Source organism: Motacilla alba, chromosome 2, assembly GCF_015832195.1.
Source record: "Motacilla alba alba isolate MOTALB_02 chromosome 2, Motacilla_alba_V1.0_pri, whole genome shotgun sequence".
Lineage (NCBI taxonomy): Eukaryota > Metazoa > Chordata > Aves > Passeriformes > Motacillidae > Motacilla > Motacilla alba.
Genome location: NC_052017.1, coordinates 68,752,238 through 68,772,000, shown reverse-complemented (window position 1 = coordinate 68,772,000; position 19,763 = coordinate 68,752,238). Strand labels below are relative to the sequence as shown.

The window sequence follows — 19,763 nt, the reverse complement described above, 5'->3', positions numbered from 1 at the left end:
TATAGCTAATTCTCGCTTTTTACTAGTGCTGTGTTAAGCCTCCAGGGCTTGAATGAGGTTCCACACTGGCATAAGATGAACCTCTCTGGAATATATTGCAGGTTTGCAGTCTGAGAAATACGTGACATAAAAGAGTGCAGGGTGAGGTTAAATCAACACAGTATTTACAACATATTTTGTGATGACTTAATTCAGTAACTGTCCCCAAAGGCTTTTCTCATGGCTGATTACTGGGTTTCATGTAACTGCACCACGAGAGACAAAATCCAAATGGTGATGGACTTAGGGGCTTGTGGATCTCTTCAAGGGAATTTTTCTTATGGTAAGGAAGAAACTGGTATTGGAAAGCAGCACATGTATTGATAATCCTGGATATAATTGCCAGGAGAGAATTGCTTGCTAAGGGGCAGGCTCCAACGCAATTAGAAGTTACGCTGTGTTATGCTTGTTATGAAGTTATGATGCAGAAGCCATTTGGTGAAATTCTGTGGCTCTCTGCCAAGCATAGTGAATGGTTTTTCCTACTGGTGCCAAACAAACTTAAAAAGAAACCATCACAGCTTGTTTTTGCTGGTGCTGGACCAAATATCTGTTGGCATCAAACTTGGTATTGATGCCAGAGGCTTGCTATCACTGGCCCGTGATATGAGGAAACACCAGCTGAGCTGTTACAATAGCCTCTCACTGCCTTCAAGTCCGTGCATTGATGGAGGAAAGTGAACAACCCTGTAAGAAGAGAATTACAGCAAAATTAACCGAAGGATGAAGGACTTAGAAAATGTGATGGAGACTCACTGAACTTTGCTAGCCCTTGCTGGAGTACACCTAAGCCAACTCAAACCCACATATATTTTACATGGGTAAACAGTGACTAGAGATATGAAGGATATGTTTCAATTCAACAAAGTTAAAGTACTATTTTTAGCACTGTGGATCAACAAATTAATCACCTTGCCAATAATATTCCAGTTGTACAGCAATAAGTATTTAACATTCTTACTTCTGGGTTGGATTTCTTTTGCTGTTTCTTTGTTTTCAAAAAGCTATTTCTGGGTGGAATTGCATGATTTATATAAGCATTAGCCAAATATATGAATAAATAATGATGTGAAAACTTTCTTGATTTTTATTTTTTCCAAGACCAAGTGAAATGCATTATAATGGAGCTTTTCAGGAGCAGGCTGCTGACAGACTTTGCTTTGGTAGGCAGGATTTGGCAGGATTTAACTACCCTTAAGTTGTACCGCTCTGGTGCATTTTCTGACCTCCGTTTGCTGTGTTCTGTTTTTCTTCTCTGCAACCCCCCATGACAGCTCCAGAACCATTGGTATCTTTGAAAATCTGGTCCGTGCTGCTGCTGGCTTACTCCTGGAACAGAGAGCAGAGTTATACCGAGGGCACATCCACTGCAGTACCTCAGGTGGCGAGAGATGGGCATTTATGTCCTGCAAACTGGTTCTAGAAACCGGCATGTTTTCACCACCTTTCAGATGGCAGAGAAATGTAGCAAAGACTCGGAGAGCTGGTCCTTCTGTTGCTGCAAATGAAATAAAATCATTAATTTGTTGAGTTGCATGCACTGTGTATTTGATTTCCAGTTCCTAGGTGAGTTCTTAAGGGATTAGCTGAGTTTCAGTCTCTTTAAGGTGTGAATAAACATCCTGTTGCCTCACACCCATGAAATTTCTTCCCTACAGATGTCAGAGTGCTTTGTGCAGAGTGTTGCTATTTTGGTTCTCTTAAGTAAAGGTTTACAGGTTTTGAATGTCTTGGCCAAACTTACATGATCTAAGATGGGAATAGGACATGGGTTTCCTAATTCCTCCACTACTGCTCTACCTACTAACCCTGTTGTTTCCCTGAACCTTTACATATACTTTAATAGATTAATAATTAACCTCCAAGTGGGGCACTTTGAAGCAAAGCAAATGTAAAATGAAACCAAACACTTGTCATGGTTTTTAGTCATACCAGATTTGCAAGTAGGGTGTGTTTAAATGATGCAGGTAGATAAAGTCTTGTTAATTTAGATTAGAGTAAAAGTCAGTGCCTTATCAAAGCAAGTGACTAATTAGGAAAACTATTACCTTTTGGAAAAGAAACAGTTGAACTATCACTCAAAATTATTTTAACTAATTGAACTGTGCAACTGCTCAGGCTCGTGCAACTTCTGGGAAAGAGGAAAGACAGCGAGCTTTTCCCAGGAATTGCCAGTGTTCTGGGGGTTTTTGATAATTTTGCTTTTAGAAAGTTAACAGTACTTGTCATCACTGTGTAAACAAGGGGAAGGGAGGAGAGTCCCATGAGTCATCAAGGAGCCAAACATACAGAATTTAAGTGAAGAACTGGAGCATTTGTACTAAAGACACTGCCTTCATTCTCTTCACCTTACTAAGCCAACAGGACACCAAAGTGCTCGTGAATGGTTCAAAATGATGAAGTGAATCTCAGGTCTGTAATAACAGACATTGGGCATTTGGGAACCTGCAAGGGTGGAAACACTAGGGCAAATTCATGGTGTGAAAAGAAAGATTATGATCAGACTGTATTTATGTTCAGACAGATACATGCAATTGTGAAGAATCATTAAATAACTGTTAACCACACCTGCACAGAGCCTCTGGCAATGCTGGCTTATGCAGAATCTCAAGAACTGCCATGTGCCTGACGTCATACCTTTGCAAAGAGAGAAAAGTCTTGGGTGTTAGCCCAAGACTGGTAAGTAAAACACAGTCCACGGATTTGTGCCAGTTTAATGTCTGCAAGTGACTTTCTGGTGTGTCACACCCAGTATCTTCTGCCCTGTAAACCTGTCAGTAGTCCTGATTTGTTTGCTTATGACGAGGTCTTACTAAACATCTCCAAATCTACTTTAATGCAATGGCTCCTTCCCTCTAAGTCAGTCAGGACCGTGAGGAGTGAGTGAGTGAGTTTATGTGCACAGAGAGAGTCTAGCACAAACAGGATCCTAACTTCTCCGGGATTGTAATTGCTATTGTGGCCCCAGATGCTGCTTTGGGTTTCTTTTTACATGGATCATTTTCCCTTTTAAGAATATTGGGAAGTTTTGACATTTTTTTTATGATGGAAATGACTTTTCAGAACCTTTTTTTTTTACTGTAAAAAATAAATTAATGGAAATATATGGGGGAGGGAATCAGGCAGGTTAAAGGCACCATAGGAAAAAGAAAAGGGAGCAAAGCTGAGATGAAGAGGTGAAGATGAGGAGAAAGTTGGAGTAGAGAGCTCCAACTGAGAATACATTGCAGAGCAGTTCCACTTAGACTGCAGAAAATTTTCAGGATGCCCAACAATCTCCAATTTGACTGCTTCTGCTGGTGTAATTTTTTTGGACTGCTCAGCTCTACAGCTTTCCTCAGGCTAGGGAGTTCTCTGGCTTTTCGTTTCCCATGGTGCTTTTGGAAGCGATTGTCTTTCATCTACATTTTGTCTCTTGGAGTATACTTTTCCAGTCTTTCATGGCTAGGGGTGGTTGAGAAGTGGAAGGGTTTTTTTTGTGGTTGATTTTGGTTTTGTTTTGCTTTACATGGAATAAAAATTACAAAAAAAAAAAAAAAAAAAAAAAAAGCCAAAGTGAAGGTTGAACATCAGTATGTAATTCCTAAAGGGGCTGGGGTTCATCAGTTTGAAAGTTCTTTCTACTTGCAATTTCTGTGCAAAATATTTCCTCCTTTTATTTTTTTCCTAGTGAAAATCTCTAGCAACTGTTAAGAATAGGAGATTATGAATGAGAAACAGAGCATGACTGATGCACAAAGGGATTTAAAGATCTGCGGACTTCAGTATTCATATATGAGAAGTGGAAGCTCTGGTGCCTGACATTGATGGATCAGGCAATGGAGATATTTACTCATCACTTATGAGACTTCTTATTCATAGCTTGATTTATTTATGCCATAAGGGTTTGGAAGACAGTCCGTTTTTATCTTTTCGACCTGACACACGGTCAGTGCCAAGAAACTCAACAAGGCCCAACACAAAGATTTTTTTTAAGTTATCTAAGTGGTGTGGGGAAAACGGCCTTGTCCAGTGCTACTTAAAAAACTAGTGATCTCTGTAAGTCTTGGTGACTTGGATAGACTTTATTTTGAAGGCAGGATGTGACACCCAGTACCCCCTTACCCCTACTCTGGCCTTTTAATGTACTATCATTAAAATTTGGCCCCATGATGAAAACTGGTGTAGTCAGGTGCAGAGGCAAACTGAATAGGTGGGGCTCTCACTCCAGTGGGCTTGTATTCAAACCTTCAAAACTTTGTCAAGACTCATGACTATTCCCAGTTGAGACTTTAATTAAATGGTGTTGGATATGAGAATATTCTATTATACTGGCTTGTGCTGCTGAAAGAAATAGTGCCATGCTTCTTGATTGAAGAGACAGAGTCAAGTGAATAATTCGCAAGAAATAATTAGTCTAAATGTTCCTAAGTGATTCTTACAGAATCTGAGTCTGGTTGAGAAAGATCCCTATTTATTAATGCCATAGGACTCCCTTCCACAAGGGGAAAGTTTATTTATATAAGATGAGTAAGTTAAAGTATAGACTTGCAAGTTCTTCTTGAGTCATCAGACCCAGAAAACATGTATTTTATATTAAGGTTTGTACAATCTTTCAAACAAAAACATTTATGAGTGTGCTTTAACTGATGGGTATATGATGACTGACATTCCAGAACCTCTTCTGCGCACACCTACGCTGGCATACTTTTATACATAGGAGTAATCCTAATTAATTTGGGAAAATTGCTCTTGTGCATGAATGTATTCATTAGTATTTGAAACACCATGGTATGGTGAGTCTTCCAGATACAATCTTGATCTTGCACTTAAAGGTGCCCACAATGTCCCATCTGGTCTTTAGGGCTACCTTAGCCCTAATAAAAACAGGCCAGCACCCAGTCTTTCCCCTGAGGGCTTTAGCATGGCAAAATTCTCTTCCTTACAAAGAAGTGGCCTCATCTGTGCTGTCTAGAGGGAACTGTCCTTCGTCTGTGTTATCTCCTGACCAGAGGCCTCTGCATGGCATGAGAAAGTGCTGGGTTAGAGGGACAGCCCTTGTCAGGAGGCTTGTTGCTAGTTAAATAGTGTGGACAATCAGATGCCAGCTTCTTCACAGCATGACCTGGCTGTTTTTAATTTGCAAGTGCAAAATGTAACTTAAATGAATATGTGTGTTCATTCTATGCCTTGAAGCTTTGATAAGGTATTATTGCTCCCATCTGCTCTTTACAGGAAAGAGTTGTTCCTTTCAGCAGTGTATTTTTGGGGTTGTATTGCCTGGGTTTCTGCCCCAGTGAAGCTGAAGAGTTTTGCCCAAGAACATTGCAGGGAAACAGTCTTTTTCTGTATGTTGTGAGTCTTCCTTTTCAGAGTTAAGATTTGATGCAGCCTATTTTTTAATTTTATTTTTATAAACACCATTTTAGTTTGTTACAAGGAAACTATTGGCTAAGGTATTAAAGTGTTCAAAAGTTACAGCACTAGGAAGAGTGGTTTTATTTTAAACAGTGGAAAACACCGATAATTTCACAGGCAACAAGAAAATAAAGCCAAAGAACCAAATATATTATCGTCAGTTTGAACTGAAAATTTGTACCTTTAAAGACTTCAAAGTATGTAGATTCTGCTTTGCAGATAGTGGGTTCTCAGTGCTACTGCCTGAAATTTCAAATGCCTGCACATATTGTCACACCTGGGAATTGTTATAATCTCATCCCAAAACAGGTGACTGTCGTCCATGAAGTGATTTTCACCCTGTAGTACCTGTTTCTGTTAGCTGAGGAAGTCTAAGGCTTCCCAGGTGACCACCTGGGATGTATTACAAAGCTCTGAAAAGCATTTAACATCAGTTTCAGTTGGTTTGTCTTCTTTTATGAAGCATCTAAAATGAAAGGTTCTTCAGTTTTTAATGCTTGAGATACTCTGCTCATTTATTAACATTATTTATGTAAGGTAATTGATTGTGAAAAGAAAAACTACTTTCATCATTAAATCAAACTTTATCCTGATGTTAAGATAGGATTTAACATACTGAGCTAGACAAAAACATTGTGTAAGGTGAGAGGGATTGCCCCTCAAAATTTATTTGCTGCTTAAAAGCTGCACACTGAGTTCTACCTCAAGCATTACAGATATTTTCTTCCTTTACCTGGCCGCCACTGGTTTATAGTCCTTTCTGGTATGACTTGTGCAGAAGAATGTTTCCCATCAGGCTATTTTGTAACATCTTTCTGTGAAGTGCTTGAACATTAGTGCTTGCTCCAGGAAAAGGTGAGTTAAGATGTGTTTTTATGTGTCCTGATGGCTGCCTTGCTTCATCAATACTAAAAAGGATGTCTTTATTGACACTGAGTGCTTTCCAAAAATGTTCTTTCCACCATTACTGATGTGTTGCTTAAGAGAGCCAGCTTAAGCTTGCCGCACTGAGTTTTGTGTTGTGTTGCATTGGTTGATTACCTCCTTCTGTTAACTTTCCATGCACAATTTAATTAAGCTGTGAATAATGGGATGTTTTATCAGATGGTACAGCATTATTAATTTCAGTGAAGTGTTGTGTGATGAACCAGCTAAAGATCTGGACAATAATTTATACATTCTTCACATTTAACTGTCAGTGCATTTTGGATGAAGATAGCTACCAGCATGTGTGATTGCAACCCTGCTGCTGAAAGAGGTGTGTCTGTTTATGCCAGCAAAGTGCTTGACTGTTGGTAAAAATATAATGGCATGGTAATTACTGGTTATAGATACAATGAAGATCGAACTTTTTTTTTTTTTTTTTTTTTTTTTCCCTATCCAGAATGCTTTTATTATCCTGGAAGCATTCTTCCTGTCTTTTTGTATAAATAGCCAAGAGTACAATGTTTCAGAGTTAGAAAACTGTGTTAAACAAGACAATCATAACGATTAATTTCTGCAAATATTTTTCTATATATTAATTGCCCATGTGCTGTAAACAGTATTCTCAGGTGCCCTTCCATACAAATTATTCATGACTTATTTTAGCTAAAGATCAACAGCAGCCAAAGAACCCCTTTATAATGTCTGTAATGTGCATACTTGCTATTTGTATGAGCAAAATGGTGTGGTTTCTTTCCTCTGATTAGATAATTGTGGGCCAACTTAATTCAATGCATATGTGAATAATGGGGAAAATTAGAATATAATCTGTAGCCAACAATATCTAGTTTTAAAGTTGTTGTTCTTATGTATCTGGAAATTCAAATAAGCCTAGTCTGATTTTTCAGTAAAGTAAATAAAATGTACATTTCAATAGAAATCAAACTGCTCACAAATGATTTCAGATGGAAGTTGGCTTTCAACAGAAAATGGCAATGCAGTTTTCCTGCTCTTTTCAGTTCATACTTCTGGCTGAAAGGTGTATGCAGTTGACACAACATGTTGTGACTCCTCAGCAAAATGTTGCAATTCATATTGGTCAGAGTATGCAGTATTTCAGAGCAGTGCATAATTTGTGATTGCAACAATCTCAAATAGAATATAAGCAATGGGAGCACATAAATTTTGTTCAGTGTTTCCATCTCATTCATAATTTTGACTCAGCAGTTCCAGCTGATTATTAGTAGTTTCTTCAACCAGCCTGGATTGGCTAAGGGAATTCGCTTTAACATACTGAAGGGTATTTTCATTAAACTTGGCCTATGTAAAAGTGGCTTTCTAAATTGAATTTACTGAACTAATCTTGGTGCCTTTGCTATTGTGTATTGCATCAAGCAACAAAATAAGCAAGAAACAAAGTGGTAAAAAATATTATTTAAACTGGAAGCAAAGCAGAATTCATTAGAAGGAGAATATGGACCATGCTCATTATAGGATTTGCTAATGTTCATAAGTTCTTCTAACTAAAGTTAATGTATGCTAATCATTATTTATGAGCAGTTATTATCAACAATACTATTAACTTCTATAGTACTAATAATAGCTATCTGGGCTAATTAACTGTTTTAAATTGAATTTTGTAATATTTGCAATTTTTCTCACTTTTATGGGAACTAAATAAAATCACCCCCATTGCTTAACACATTTCATACAGGACAGTTCTGGTTTTGGAGACATGATTTGAAGCAGAATTAAGTGGTGCTTAAGAATGTTCCTGCTTGTGCCAACAAAATAGACAGAGGAATAAATTCAACATAAATTCATCGAGCACATTTTCTCTGTTAGTATGAAACCAGTTCATTCTGGTGAAGTGCAGAAGGCTCACTTAAAAGTTTTGTACTGTAAATACTGTGTTTAGATGGTTCCAAATGGTATGGGGGAATGCTCTTCTTGTGTTGGCTGTTTTCTGTTTTTCTGGTTAGAAAGAAAATTATTTTATGATCTCTAGGCAGTTGTTTGTTTGGGTTTTTTTATTATTCTTTCCTGTTTGTGAGGGGGCAAAAAAGAGTAGAAAAATCTTGACTCAGCTATAAACAGAAAGTAGAAGGCAAATTGATGGGAGCACAGAAAAGGGGATCTTCTAGCTTTTACAATTACCTCTTCAAAATGGTTTAAGGATGGTAATAGTGTGCATTAGTCTGCAGATTCCACGGGACCTCGTTCTATTTGAACAATGAGATACCATGTATATGTACCCTATGTGAGGCATAAAAATAAGTGTGAATGATAGCAATGCAGATAATATTGCTTCTTATAAATAATAATTAATGCTAATTAATGTTGACTCTATATATTGTGGCTTGGATGAAACTCTGGCAGGAATTGGCAGACATGCTGATATGAAATCTCCACCCACAAAGATCTGCTGAAAGAGCAGTATCTGGTGTAAGGGGACCTGCCCTTTTAAGTGCAAAGAATACAGAGGTTTTCTAATTGTTTTTCCCTTTTGCAGGGAAAACAAGCTTGTAGCTTTAGAGTCAGTCTGCATACAAGTCTCCAGGAGCTGCAGACATGGAACAAATGCAGGATCAGATCATGTTCCTTATGTAAGCTTATAAGCAGCGTTGCACATTCACTGGAAATAGCACATGCAGGGCAATGTTCTCCAATTGTACTGGCCCCTTCCCATGTGAAGATGTAGATGCATTTGTTGAGGACAGGCGATGCCCTTTCCCAAATTGGGTGGGAGGCTGCTGAGCCATGCTGCTGTGTGGCTGTTCCACAAGATGCAGGAAGGCAGGCTGCACAAACTGGTGCCAACAGGGAGGCTGACGCCTCCTCACTAGGCTTTGGTAAATCAGTATCTGCAAGTGTGTCCACACATATGCAAACTATTTTCCCTCTGCCACTTCCCTCCCACTCTGAGCTGCCTTCCTCCCCACACTGCCCTTGAGTCAAGAGGTCAGTGCTACCACTTCTTTTTTCACCAGTCATGCTTTTCCTTCTGTATTTTATCCTCTGGGTGTTACTTTCCTTCCTTCCAGTGGAAGGGCAGCAAGAGCCATTTGGCTGATTTAATGTTTTTCTGGGAAGGAAAGGATAAGACTTAAAAAACCTGGATGCCTTCAGGCAAAATGTGATTTTCAATCAAAATTCTTTGTCTGAAGGGAGCAGATTTTTCTTACAAGGGACAGAATTTGCCCCTACAGAGCAGTTTTACCCACATTCCTCTGAAACACAGAAGTCTGTGCACTGTTGATGTTAAGGAGGATGAGGGATAGAATGACCAGTTGCCATCATAAAATAATCCAGCTTCCCAGAGGGAGAGGAAGAGAAAGGGGTTGCGTATGGCCTTGAGAACAAGAAGGAAAAGGAGAGGAGGAAGTGCCTGGTTGTTCCTGTTTTGGTGGGGAGTGTTGTGGGGTCCCTGGTGACTGTGTGAGCAGCAAACACCCTTGCTTAGAGCTGTAGACCAGGCCATTTGCAAGAGCAGCTCTGTGCCTGCAGCAGCTGCCTCTCAGGGGTAAATGCTAGAGAAGAACTGGGCCTGTGGAGCTGTATTAACTGGCATTTCAAAGGTGAGGTATTCTGTTTTCTTGTTTGTTTATTTGCTTCCCACTGGGGGATCAGTTAGATGTTGAGATGGCTTGACTTGATACACACCTCCTTAGCAAATACGTTGATTCAACATTTAGAGGATCATGTTTCTTTGTGGTGCAGAGTTATTTAATACAATATTTGTGGTAGGCTGATGACACTTGTGATGATCAAAAAGAATAAGTTGTGTATTTTTTTAAGAATGTGTTAAACTAGTTCTGTCAAAATAGAGACAATAAATACTAGTAATTGTTTAGTCAGTTGAAAAGGAATAATTCCCCACATTTTTTAAAACACAGTAGGTAATGTTTTGGTTGAATATTTATGAAGAACCTATACTTACCTCTACATGTCTGAAGCTGGGCATAGAGTACTGTACTTGTTTTGTATGATTCTGGAATTGGAAAAACTGGACTATATCCCTGACGATGACAAGGAAAGTCTGCATAAAGTAGACTAACTTTAAATGTTCAGATTTCCTCTGCTAAACTGCTCTGGCAGAAGTGAAATGCTAGGATAGCAAAGATAGACTACACCTTCCTTCTTAAGCTGAGGAAGGTGGGCAGGGACCAGGGAGATGGCACAGGTTCTGCCAGTTTGGTGGAAGCTTGTTGGTGGAAATCCTAACAGACCAGCTTGGGACTGATCTTTCTTAACATTTTCCTTAATGCCTTGGGTGTAGAAGGTTGGAGCTGACTTATGAAATTCTCTGCTGACACAAGACAAGGAGGCATTGTCAAGGTAGAGATAAAGTCCAATTCTTCCCATACAGGGAGTGTGAGGGCAGGAACAATAAAAACAGACTAAATGTTTAAATATCTGAAGGTTTCTGCCTTTAGTGAAAATGGTGGTTCCCTAGGGAAAAATACAGTGCAAGGCAGTAAAGAAAGTGGCAGAGAAAGATTTGCATATGCTAATTGACTACAGAATAACTGTGAGCTTCTGGTGCAATCTGGGAACAGCCGAATAGAGAGTGGTCATTAATGGTTTAAGTTTGCAGTTAGGAGGCGACTAAAAATGAGATTCTGTTACAATCTTACAGCTGGAGTAGGAAAAGCAGCAAACCTAGCTGGACCTTTATGAGCTGATGAACAGGGCTCTTGATTCAGAAGTTAGCAATATCAACATTAGTGTGGTGGCGCAAGGCTAACACAGTCCTTATTTTTCAATCAAAAAGGCATGTGTGCTTTATTTAGCTGCATAGTGCATATAGAACGGGAAATTACTGTAGACATTGCTGATTAAACATCTGAAATCCAATAAATTTTAATATTGAATGATGATAGTGTTCCACTTTATTCATCTTAATTTTCATTAATTTCTCCATGTATGACATATTTTGGACTTTATGGAACTTGTTATTTATAATTGGTCTTGTGTCAACAAGCAGTGAAGATCAGGCTGTCTGCCTTTGCTGAGAGTTGGCTTAATTTAGTAGTAGTGCTTAGCAGCTATGTAGTGCTTTAAAATTTCAAATATTAACTAATTAGCCATCGCACCAATTGCTTTAAGTATTATCAACCTTCTATAACAATGAGTAAATAGCTGTTGTTACCCATATTTCTGAGATGAGGAAATGCAGACACAGATGGGCTGGTTATGTCCCTGTGTGTATTTGTATATAGGTATTTCAAAGGCACATATAGTTTCAAGACCATCTACTTGTTAGACCTGATTTGGTGTCCACTGGTGCCAATGGAAATTGTTCTATCAGCTTCAAAGAGTTTCCTTGCTGCCTAATTGAATTACTCTGCAGAAGCCAGCTTCCAAATATGGTACACTTTGAGATGGGTTGTCATGAAAAGCACATCTGCTCTGGCTGTCAGAACCCTTACTGTGGTTGTAGGGGAAAAAACAAGCACCAAAAGTGATGAGGTTTGCTCAGCACCCAGTGAACAAGTCCTAGAGGTGAGACTCCATGTGGGCTTTGTTTTCTGGGAAAATAATATAAGAGCTTGAAAATATTGATTATAAAATTATGAGATTTTTCATGTGTTCCTAAGCAAACATCACCTGTTGATTTTTATAAGAAGTAGCCAGGTATTTTGACAGTCCCAACATGTATTTCTCAGACATCTATTCAGACATCCAGATGACTTAAAAAATCTCTCTCTACACTTCAGGGCTATGTGGGAGTTAAAACTTAGATAGATATGTCTGTTGACCTTTTCCTGAAAACTCTAAAACTCATCTATGTTGTTTTTTTTTTTTTTTTTATATTGCTTTTCAAATAAGTTCTGAAGTTCTGTGAAGAAGTAAAAATGAAAGGAAAAAATCTTAACCTCAAGTATAAAGCTGAAAGATCATAGAAATCCTTAATGGTGTGGCCAGCAGCTCTGTAATGTCACCTAAACGTGACATACCTAGTCTAAGTTTGACCAGTTATGGGGAATTTTATGGTTCAGCTGTGTTCCTTGAAAGATGGAAGTAACTCTTCACAAATTCAGGATCATATTGTCACATGTATTAATTCAGAGTTCTCATTCCTTGAGCATTTACGATGCTTTACATAAGAATTATTTTTTTCTGCAAATGCTCCTGCCCTTAAAATTATTGAGATTTGTGACAGATAGCATAAAATGAGTAAAACAATATGGAAAATGGGCTTTTACAAAATATAATATTGAATTCCTTTTGATGTTAACATTTACTTGATCCTAGTAGTCAATAGTATAGTATAGCCCAAGCTTTGAAAGATGAGCTTAGAGTGGGAAAACAGCACAGACAGCATTTTCTTCACTGTCCTGCCACATGCTGCTAAATTCATGCTTCTTTTGCCTGCCTTCCCAGCCAGGAACGTCTCAGTATACGGGAATTATCACAGTAACAAGAACATACAGAACAATCCTCTCTCTTGAGTGCAAGCCCTATGCTGTGCTTCCAAACAAAGCTTTTCATGTTTGTTAACTTGCTACTCAGCAGCAATTGGGAAATGACAGATGCTGTAAGGGAGACCCCTCCTTAGGCTTATTTCTGTAAAGAAAAAATGATGAGAAAGAGAGTCACGTTCCTCCACATGCCTCAAGGTGTCAGATATTATTGGGGCACTGCAGTCAAACTGGTGTGTTTACAGCAGATCAAAGGGGTGAAATGAGCCGGAGATGAAGGCTGCTGAACCAAACCCCCACCTGCTGCTGGCACATTGGCTGCACGTGTTACACTCAGCAGTGCGGCATCAATACTAGTGCAGCAGCATGGTAGCTGTTGTGCTCAGCTTCTGTTTTCAGGTAATCTCCAGCATGTGAGGGGTTGTTTCTTTCTGTCCTTGTGAATCTTAGAATAGAATATAATAGAATCACAGAATGGCTTTTGTTGGAAGGGACCTCAAAGATCATCTAGTTTCAACCCTGCTGCCATGGGCAGGGACACTTTCCACTAAACCAGATAGCTCAAAGCTCCATCCAACCTGGCCTTGAACACTTCCAGGGATGAGGCACCCACAACTTCTCTGGACAATCTGTGCTTTGCAGTGCTTTGCCACCCTCTCAGTAAAGAGTTTTCCCCTAGCATCTAATCTTTAAACTTGCTCTCTTTCAGTTTGAAGCTATTCCCCCTTGTCCCATTGCTCTTGTGAAAAGTCCCTCTCCATCTGTCTTGTAGCTCCTTTCAGGTACTGGAGGCTGAAATTAGGTCACCCTAACTCTAGACTGAACAATCTCAATTCTGTTAGGCTTTGCTCACAGCTCCGTCCTTGTGGTCATCTTCGTGGCTCTCCTTTGGACTCAATCCAGCAGGTCCATGTCCTTCTGTGTTGGGACCCCAGAGCTGGATGCAGTGTTCCAGGTGGGGTCCCACCAGAGCAGAACAGAGGGGCAGAATCCCCTCCCTGGCCCTGCTGCTTTGGATGCAGCCCAGGACATGTTTGGCTTTCTGGGCTGTGAGTGCACATGGCTGGGTCATGTCCAGCCCCTCATCCACCAGCACCCCCAAGTCCCTCTTGGCAGAGCTGCTCTCAGTCAGTGCCTCTCCCAGCCTGTGTCATTACTGGGGTTGTCCTGACCTGGGTGCAGCACGTTGCACCTGGTCTTGTTAAACCACGAGGTTCCCATGGGCTCTCTTCTTGAGCTTGTCCAAGTCCCTTTGGGTTGGCATTCCATCCTTCAGGTGTGTCAGTTGCACCACCAAGCTTGGTGTCATCTGTAAGCTTGCTGAGGGTGCACTTGATCCCACTGATGATGTCATTATTAAACTGTAGTGGTCCCAATACAGACCCCAAAGGGACACCACTTGTCACTGATGTCCTTTGGGATTCTGGGCCATTGACCACAACCCTCTGGATGCAACTGGGCAACAAATTGCTTATCCACCTAACAGTCCACCTGTTGAATCCACCTCTCTCCAATGTAGAGATGAATTCTGGTTAGCTACATCTACCAAAAAAGAAATCTGAATTGGACCCAGGATCTGTATGGCCACTGGCACCGGCCTCCAGCACGGGAGCAGAGGAGGACCCGGATCTCCTCACCAGGATGTCTGCTTGCTCTCCAGAGCAGCTGCTTTCCCTGTTTCCTTTTACTTCTGGCTATGATGTTCCTCTTTCTTGGTTGGTGTTCCAGAGGAGACTATTCAGTGGAAATTCAAGATGGAAGATGTTTTACTTTGTGTCTGATAGAAAAGTGGCAGCTATGGTCTGCCACTATGCTGGCAGTTTTATTGGCTGTATTGATACTTCTATACCTGTTCTTCTTGTTCTCAGCCCTAGAGAGGAGATACCCCTTAATCCTTGGGGTCCACTTGATTCCCAAATTTCTCCAGATACCTTTATATTCTTTCTTGTAACTTATATCTGTTTAAGCATTTTTGTCTGACTGGTTTGGGAATAAATTGAATGAAGGTTTCATTTCATCAGTCTTCCATTCTGCCTTTTTTTTTTTGAGCTGTGTGGGTGGGATTTGTTCCTTTTAATCATGTGTTTTCTCCGTTAGCAATGTTGCTTTTTGCTTAAAGGGTATTTAGGAGAACAATCTCACTCCTGTCACCCAGATACAATGTGTGTTTCAGACACCAGAACCTTTTTCCACAGTTCTCCTCTCCCCTTGTGTTCCTGCCCCTGTGATAAAATGTTTTGTTCAGGCAGAGCACCAGAATTGTAGTGGTGAGACAATTTTTAGTTTGGCAGTGTGATGGTGTACGGATGATCTAAGGGAAAAGCGTGGCTTTGGAACGTGGCTAAGCACAATAATCTGTTTCTTAAACTTGACTTCTTGTTTCTCCCACTCCGTGAGCTGAGCACATAATTTGAGTCTGTGCCCCACTTTTTCAACATGCAGCCTGAGCATAGTGGCAAGGATTCACATGTTTCACAAGGCTTAGAATGAAAATGCCATATAAATGGCTCCCTTTCCATATGAGAAGGAGGTTCCAATCATCTGATCCTTCTATGGCCAATTTTAGATCCTACTGTGGCCAATTTTGTGACATTAAAAACCATCAAGATTAGGTTTATTTTTACTATGAGATCAAAGTCATATCATGAATTGTAGAGAGATGCATGAAAAGTCAGGTGCAGTTCTTGCCCTGGAATACTGTGAAGTTAACAATATTGGTTTTTGAAAAAAATTGGCTATTATTCCAAATTGCGGAAAAACTGTTAATGGATCCTTTCTAGAGTTCTTTGGAATGGAGCTTACTAAGGGCAATCTCAGGCTGTCTTCTGTAGTCTCGCAAATTTCTTATTAAGAAAATGAATAGGAGTTTATTGAAATTATTAGATTGGAGTTGCCAGGTCTTTTCTGGTAGTCCTTCAATTCCTCTCCCCACAGTGCCTGAAGCCATACTTAAGTTTCGTGAATCTACATATGCAGAGAGAGAAATGAGATTATTGTGCTAAAGATCACTGTCTCTATAGAACACAAAGATATCTTACACACATACACGTACTCTGAGATGAATATGCATAAAGAAAGGAGAGATGATGTCTTTCTGTAAATTAGTGTACCTTAATTGAAGTCAATCAAACTGCTAATTTGATTTAGTCAAACAGTACTAATTTATACCAGCAGCTGAGATTTTGGCCCTTACTGGTTTAATTTCATACTAATCTGTTTATAGCTTTCAAATATATGGAGCCAGTTGATTGCTAAACTGTTTATTGGGTGTGGTTCCAGGATTACAACAGTAATTATTTTACTGAAACCCTTTATTTTCAAAAATGCATGCTTCAGATTTACATAATAGGACTAGACAATGACTAAGGGGCAAATTATACAAAGATTATTGCATGCACTTACGCATGTGTTATGTTTTTATGACTCAGAATGGAGCTTGTTTGTGTTCCACCTTTGGACAGAGGTCTCTTTGTGGTGGGGGGGGAACAACATTGTAGAGTACAAAATTACAAAAGAGTCTCAGCCTGTGGAATTCTGTGCCAAGACACGATGCTAGACGATAAAATATTACTTAAGCGTGAAGGTGGGGGACTTGATTATGAAATGCCAAACGGTTTTCCATGGCTGTGCTCCCTCCATGTGGTGTTTATTGCATCCTTAGAGCTGAGGCCGTCAGTGCTAATCCTAACTGCAAAACACTTGTCTTTGTGACCTGTTATCAAGTGCTGGCACAGGGGCATTCAGAGTGGTATTTTGGGTGATGTTTGCCTGGAAATACCCACTCTGAATGCCTTTCCCCATGCCAGAGGATAGTGTTGTTAAGGACAGTGGCATGGTGCTTTGAAATGTTGTTTTTCCTCATCCTCCTTTGGTGTGCTCCAGAGAATAGTTTGCATCCATTTGATCCTCAGGAAGGCTGCCAGCAGTCTTGTCTGAAGAACCATTGCAGCAAGAAGAGTTTCAGCCCCGCACAGTGCCTGTGTCGGGATCGATGGATCACAGTGCTCCACCCTGTGTGGTCCTTCCCTTCTTCTGTCATCAGTGAGCCAGTGAGTTGCTACTGGTTTGATGAGTGCTGAGGGTGGGAGGACACTTCAGTGTAGGTTTGATACTCGAATCAACCTGTTCAGCCTGGTTTTTGGTGGGATCTGCAGTCTGAAGGTGGAAGGCTTTAGCCTCTCATCTTTTGAGCTGTGCAGCTTCTCTCCTGGCTTCTTGGTGTTTACAATAATTACTTTAATGACACAGACCATCATCTCTGTGCTGTTATCAAGTGCGCAAAATATTTGTTGGAGAGTTCAGGACTGCAAGATTTGCTTTCTTGCAGCCAGAAAAGAAATTAATGAAAACATTGCTCTAATAATCCCCATCCCTGACCTCTTTAATGCATCCTCAAAACTAAATGCGTATAAATAATCACCTGGGTTTTGTAAACAGAGCTAAGTAGAAAGATACAACCCACTTTGGGTTCACCAACTCTGACAGCACTTCTTAAAAAAAGAAGTGTCTGTGAAACAACTTACTGTAACTCTTACAAGTTTACAAAATGACCTCAATCTTCACAAATGCTTGTTAAAGGATTTTCTAAAAAGAGCAGCAACACCTGGAGACTCATTTATCACTGTCTCTGCCTACTGGCAATCCCACCTACACACTGAAGAATGACTGCTAACACAATATTTATGCAATAAACCAGCTGAAATGTATAAAAAGAAAAGTCTTCTGTAGGGATGGTAGAGATTAAAGAAGTATTTGAAGTCATTGGTTATTTTTTGCTGCCTGATAAACAGGGAAGATTCTTTTGGTTTCATGGCACAGTTCTCTTAAAATGAGAAAACTTGGTATTCATTCTGACACTGGAAGGCCACCTAAGACTGAGAAGATTTTCCTGTTATGAAAAAGGTTCTTTTTTCCCCCTCATCTTCATGGTTATAAACCATAGTTTCATCTTCTGTAACTCTACTACTGAGCAGGGCCACTGAAAATTTCTTGAAGCCATTTGTTGTCTTTCAAGCCTCTTCAATAATATCCAAAGGTATCCACCATGCAAATACTAGCCTCATAAATCCTAAAGACCTTACACTTCTCTTACTGAAAAATGGTGTGACGACTCTACCTAAGACCCAGACATTAACTTCAGTCAGTCCAGTAGCTTTGATTACGAGTGACAACTGGGTTTGTAGAATACTTCTTTCTGCTTGCAAGCATAAGGCCTCTCTCCCCAGGCTTCTGTCTCTCCTGTTCAGTGGCCCAGTGCATTGAAATTCAGGAATGTTCATGGAACCCAAATTTTGTCTTAAATCTCCAGATTGTCAACCCATGAAATTCTTAAACAATGAGCCTGTTAATACAAATTTACAGTAGCTGTGTTGGTCAGTTGGTATAAATAAAGAGGACTGTCACCTAAGATCATGTTGGTCAGTCTAGGAAAAAAAGAACATTCTCTTCAGACCTAGGAAGATGGTCACCAGAGGACTATCACTTTAAAATCATGTGCGATTATTCTGCTGGGTCATACATTCATGCCCAGTGCAAGTACAATGATTGTACAGAGGAGCGATTTGTATGCAAATGGTCAGCAAAAAGTGACTCTGTCAAGGCAGAGGGAATAGCCACTAAAGACGAGCTGGGGGACAGTCCTCATGGCCTTGTGAAAGTTTGTGACTAAGCACACAGCAGCTATGCAAGTATGTTGTAGTCAGCAAGAGTGCTTACTGATGGCATGATCCTTCTTCTGCATGTATCTTCTCCCTGCTCAACAGCTTTGTTGAAAATGTACAAAAAGACCCCAATAAAACTAACACAAAGCAAAATAACAAAAGCAAACAAAGAAACCTTCCAGGACACACAGAAGTAGCATGTTAGATCTGTGCATGGAGGTTTTTATGAGGGGTAGTTTGCCCTGAAATTGTGTTGCTTTAGCACTGTTTGTTAGTGAAGAACACCACCAAGTCATCAGATGATGTAAATAAGTGTCTGGGAAGTACTTCAGAATAAAATCTTGTAGCTTGTATTGGATCACATGTGTGAACATGAGTTAGGAATGCTGTTTAAAAAGGAAAAATAAAAATAAATGCCAAACTTGGGACATACAAACAGGAATACAGCTGACAAGACACATGAAGTAATCCTGCTTCACTCAATGCTGATAAGGCATCAGCTGGAGCACTGGAACTGATTTTGGGCTGTGCCTTCCTAATAGGATGTGAGCTAATTGGAGAGAATCCAAAGTGAACAAGGGGATTATAAAACATCTGCAAAACCTAATGGTAAGAAGAGATTGAATGAATTGGGGATTTCTGCCCAAAGAATGGAGGATCTCAAAGGGAGAGAGAGTTTAATAAGGGTTCTCAAATACATGAAAAGCTCTGGCAAAGTGGGCACTAATTGGAATATAATGTTATCTAGTACAAAATCATAGGATTCTATGCTATTATTGTTCATATCAGGTTCTAATTGCATTTTGTTAAATGGTAGAGTAGATATTTAGGAATACTTTATAGCAGTAAGAATTGTGATTTGTGGAGGGATAGAATGTAAGAAAATAAAGATAGTGCAGAAGGTAATTTCACACCTGAGAAGTTGCAGCTGTACCAATTATCAAAGATTAGGAACAGGCCTGACTTTAACAGGCCACAGCTGTAACCCATGAGAAGAAGAGAGAATAAGAGTGGGTTAGCTGGCTGAGAAGAAAAACTGTGAACTGAGAAGAGAACTGGGAACAGGAGTTTGTTAGCTGTCCTGTGAAGAAGAAGGAGTCAGTGCTGTGAGGGTCTGCCCATGAGAAATCACCCAGACGGTATGGAACTCTTGCAATAAGGCAACAACAGTGATTGCCTGGAGTAGTAGCAGAGTTTCTGTAAGTAGAAAGAAATAGTTTAGAAAAGGTGGGTAAATATCTCTGAAGAAGGATGTAAGAGCAGATGCTTTTGCCTTGGAGCACCAAAATGAAGAAGTTCATTAGGTTGGTTTCATTGC

The 19,763-nt window shown here is 39.9% G+C and overlaps 2 long non-coding RNA genes across 2 annotated transcripts in view; both read left to right on the top strand.

The window, feature by feature from the left end:
* Positions 1 to 1,139: 1,139 nt before the first annotated feature.
* LOC119698136 lies at positions 1,140 to 1,575 on the top strand. Its single transcript, XR_005256071.1, has 2 exons — positions 1,140 to 1,202; positions 1,314 to 1,575. It is a non-coding gene; the product is annotated as an uncharacterized LOC119698136 (long non-coding RNA).
* An 8,216-nt stretch (positions 1,576 to 9,791) lies between these two features.
* Positions 9,792 to 19,763, top strand: part of LOC119697915 — a 166,655-nt gene continuing 156,683 nt past the window's right edge. Inside the window, exon 1 of the long non-coding RNA XR_005255999.1 lies at positions 9,792 to 9,938. This is a non-coding gene — a long non-coding RNA (uncharacterized LOC119697915). The remainder of the gene's footprint in view (positions 9,939 to 19,763) is intronic.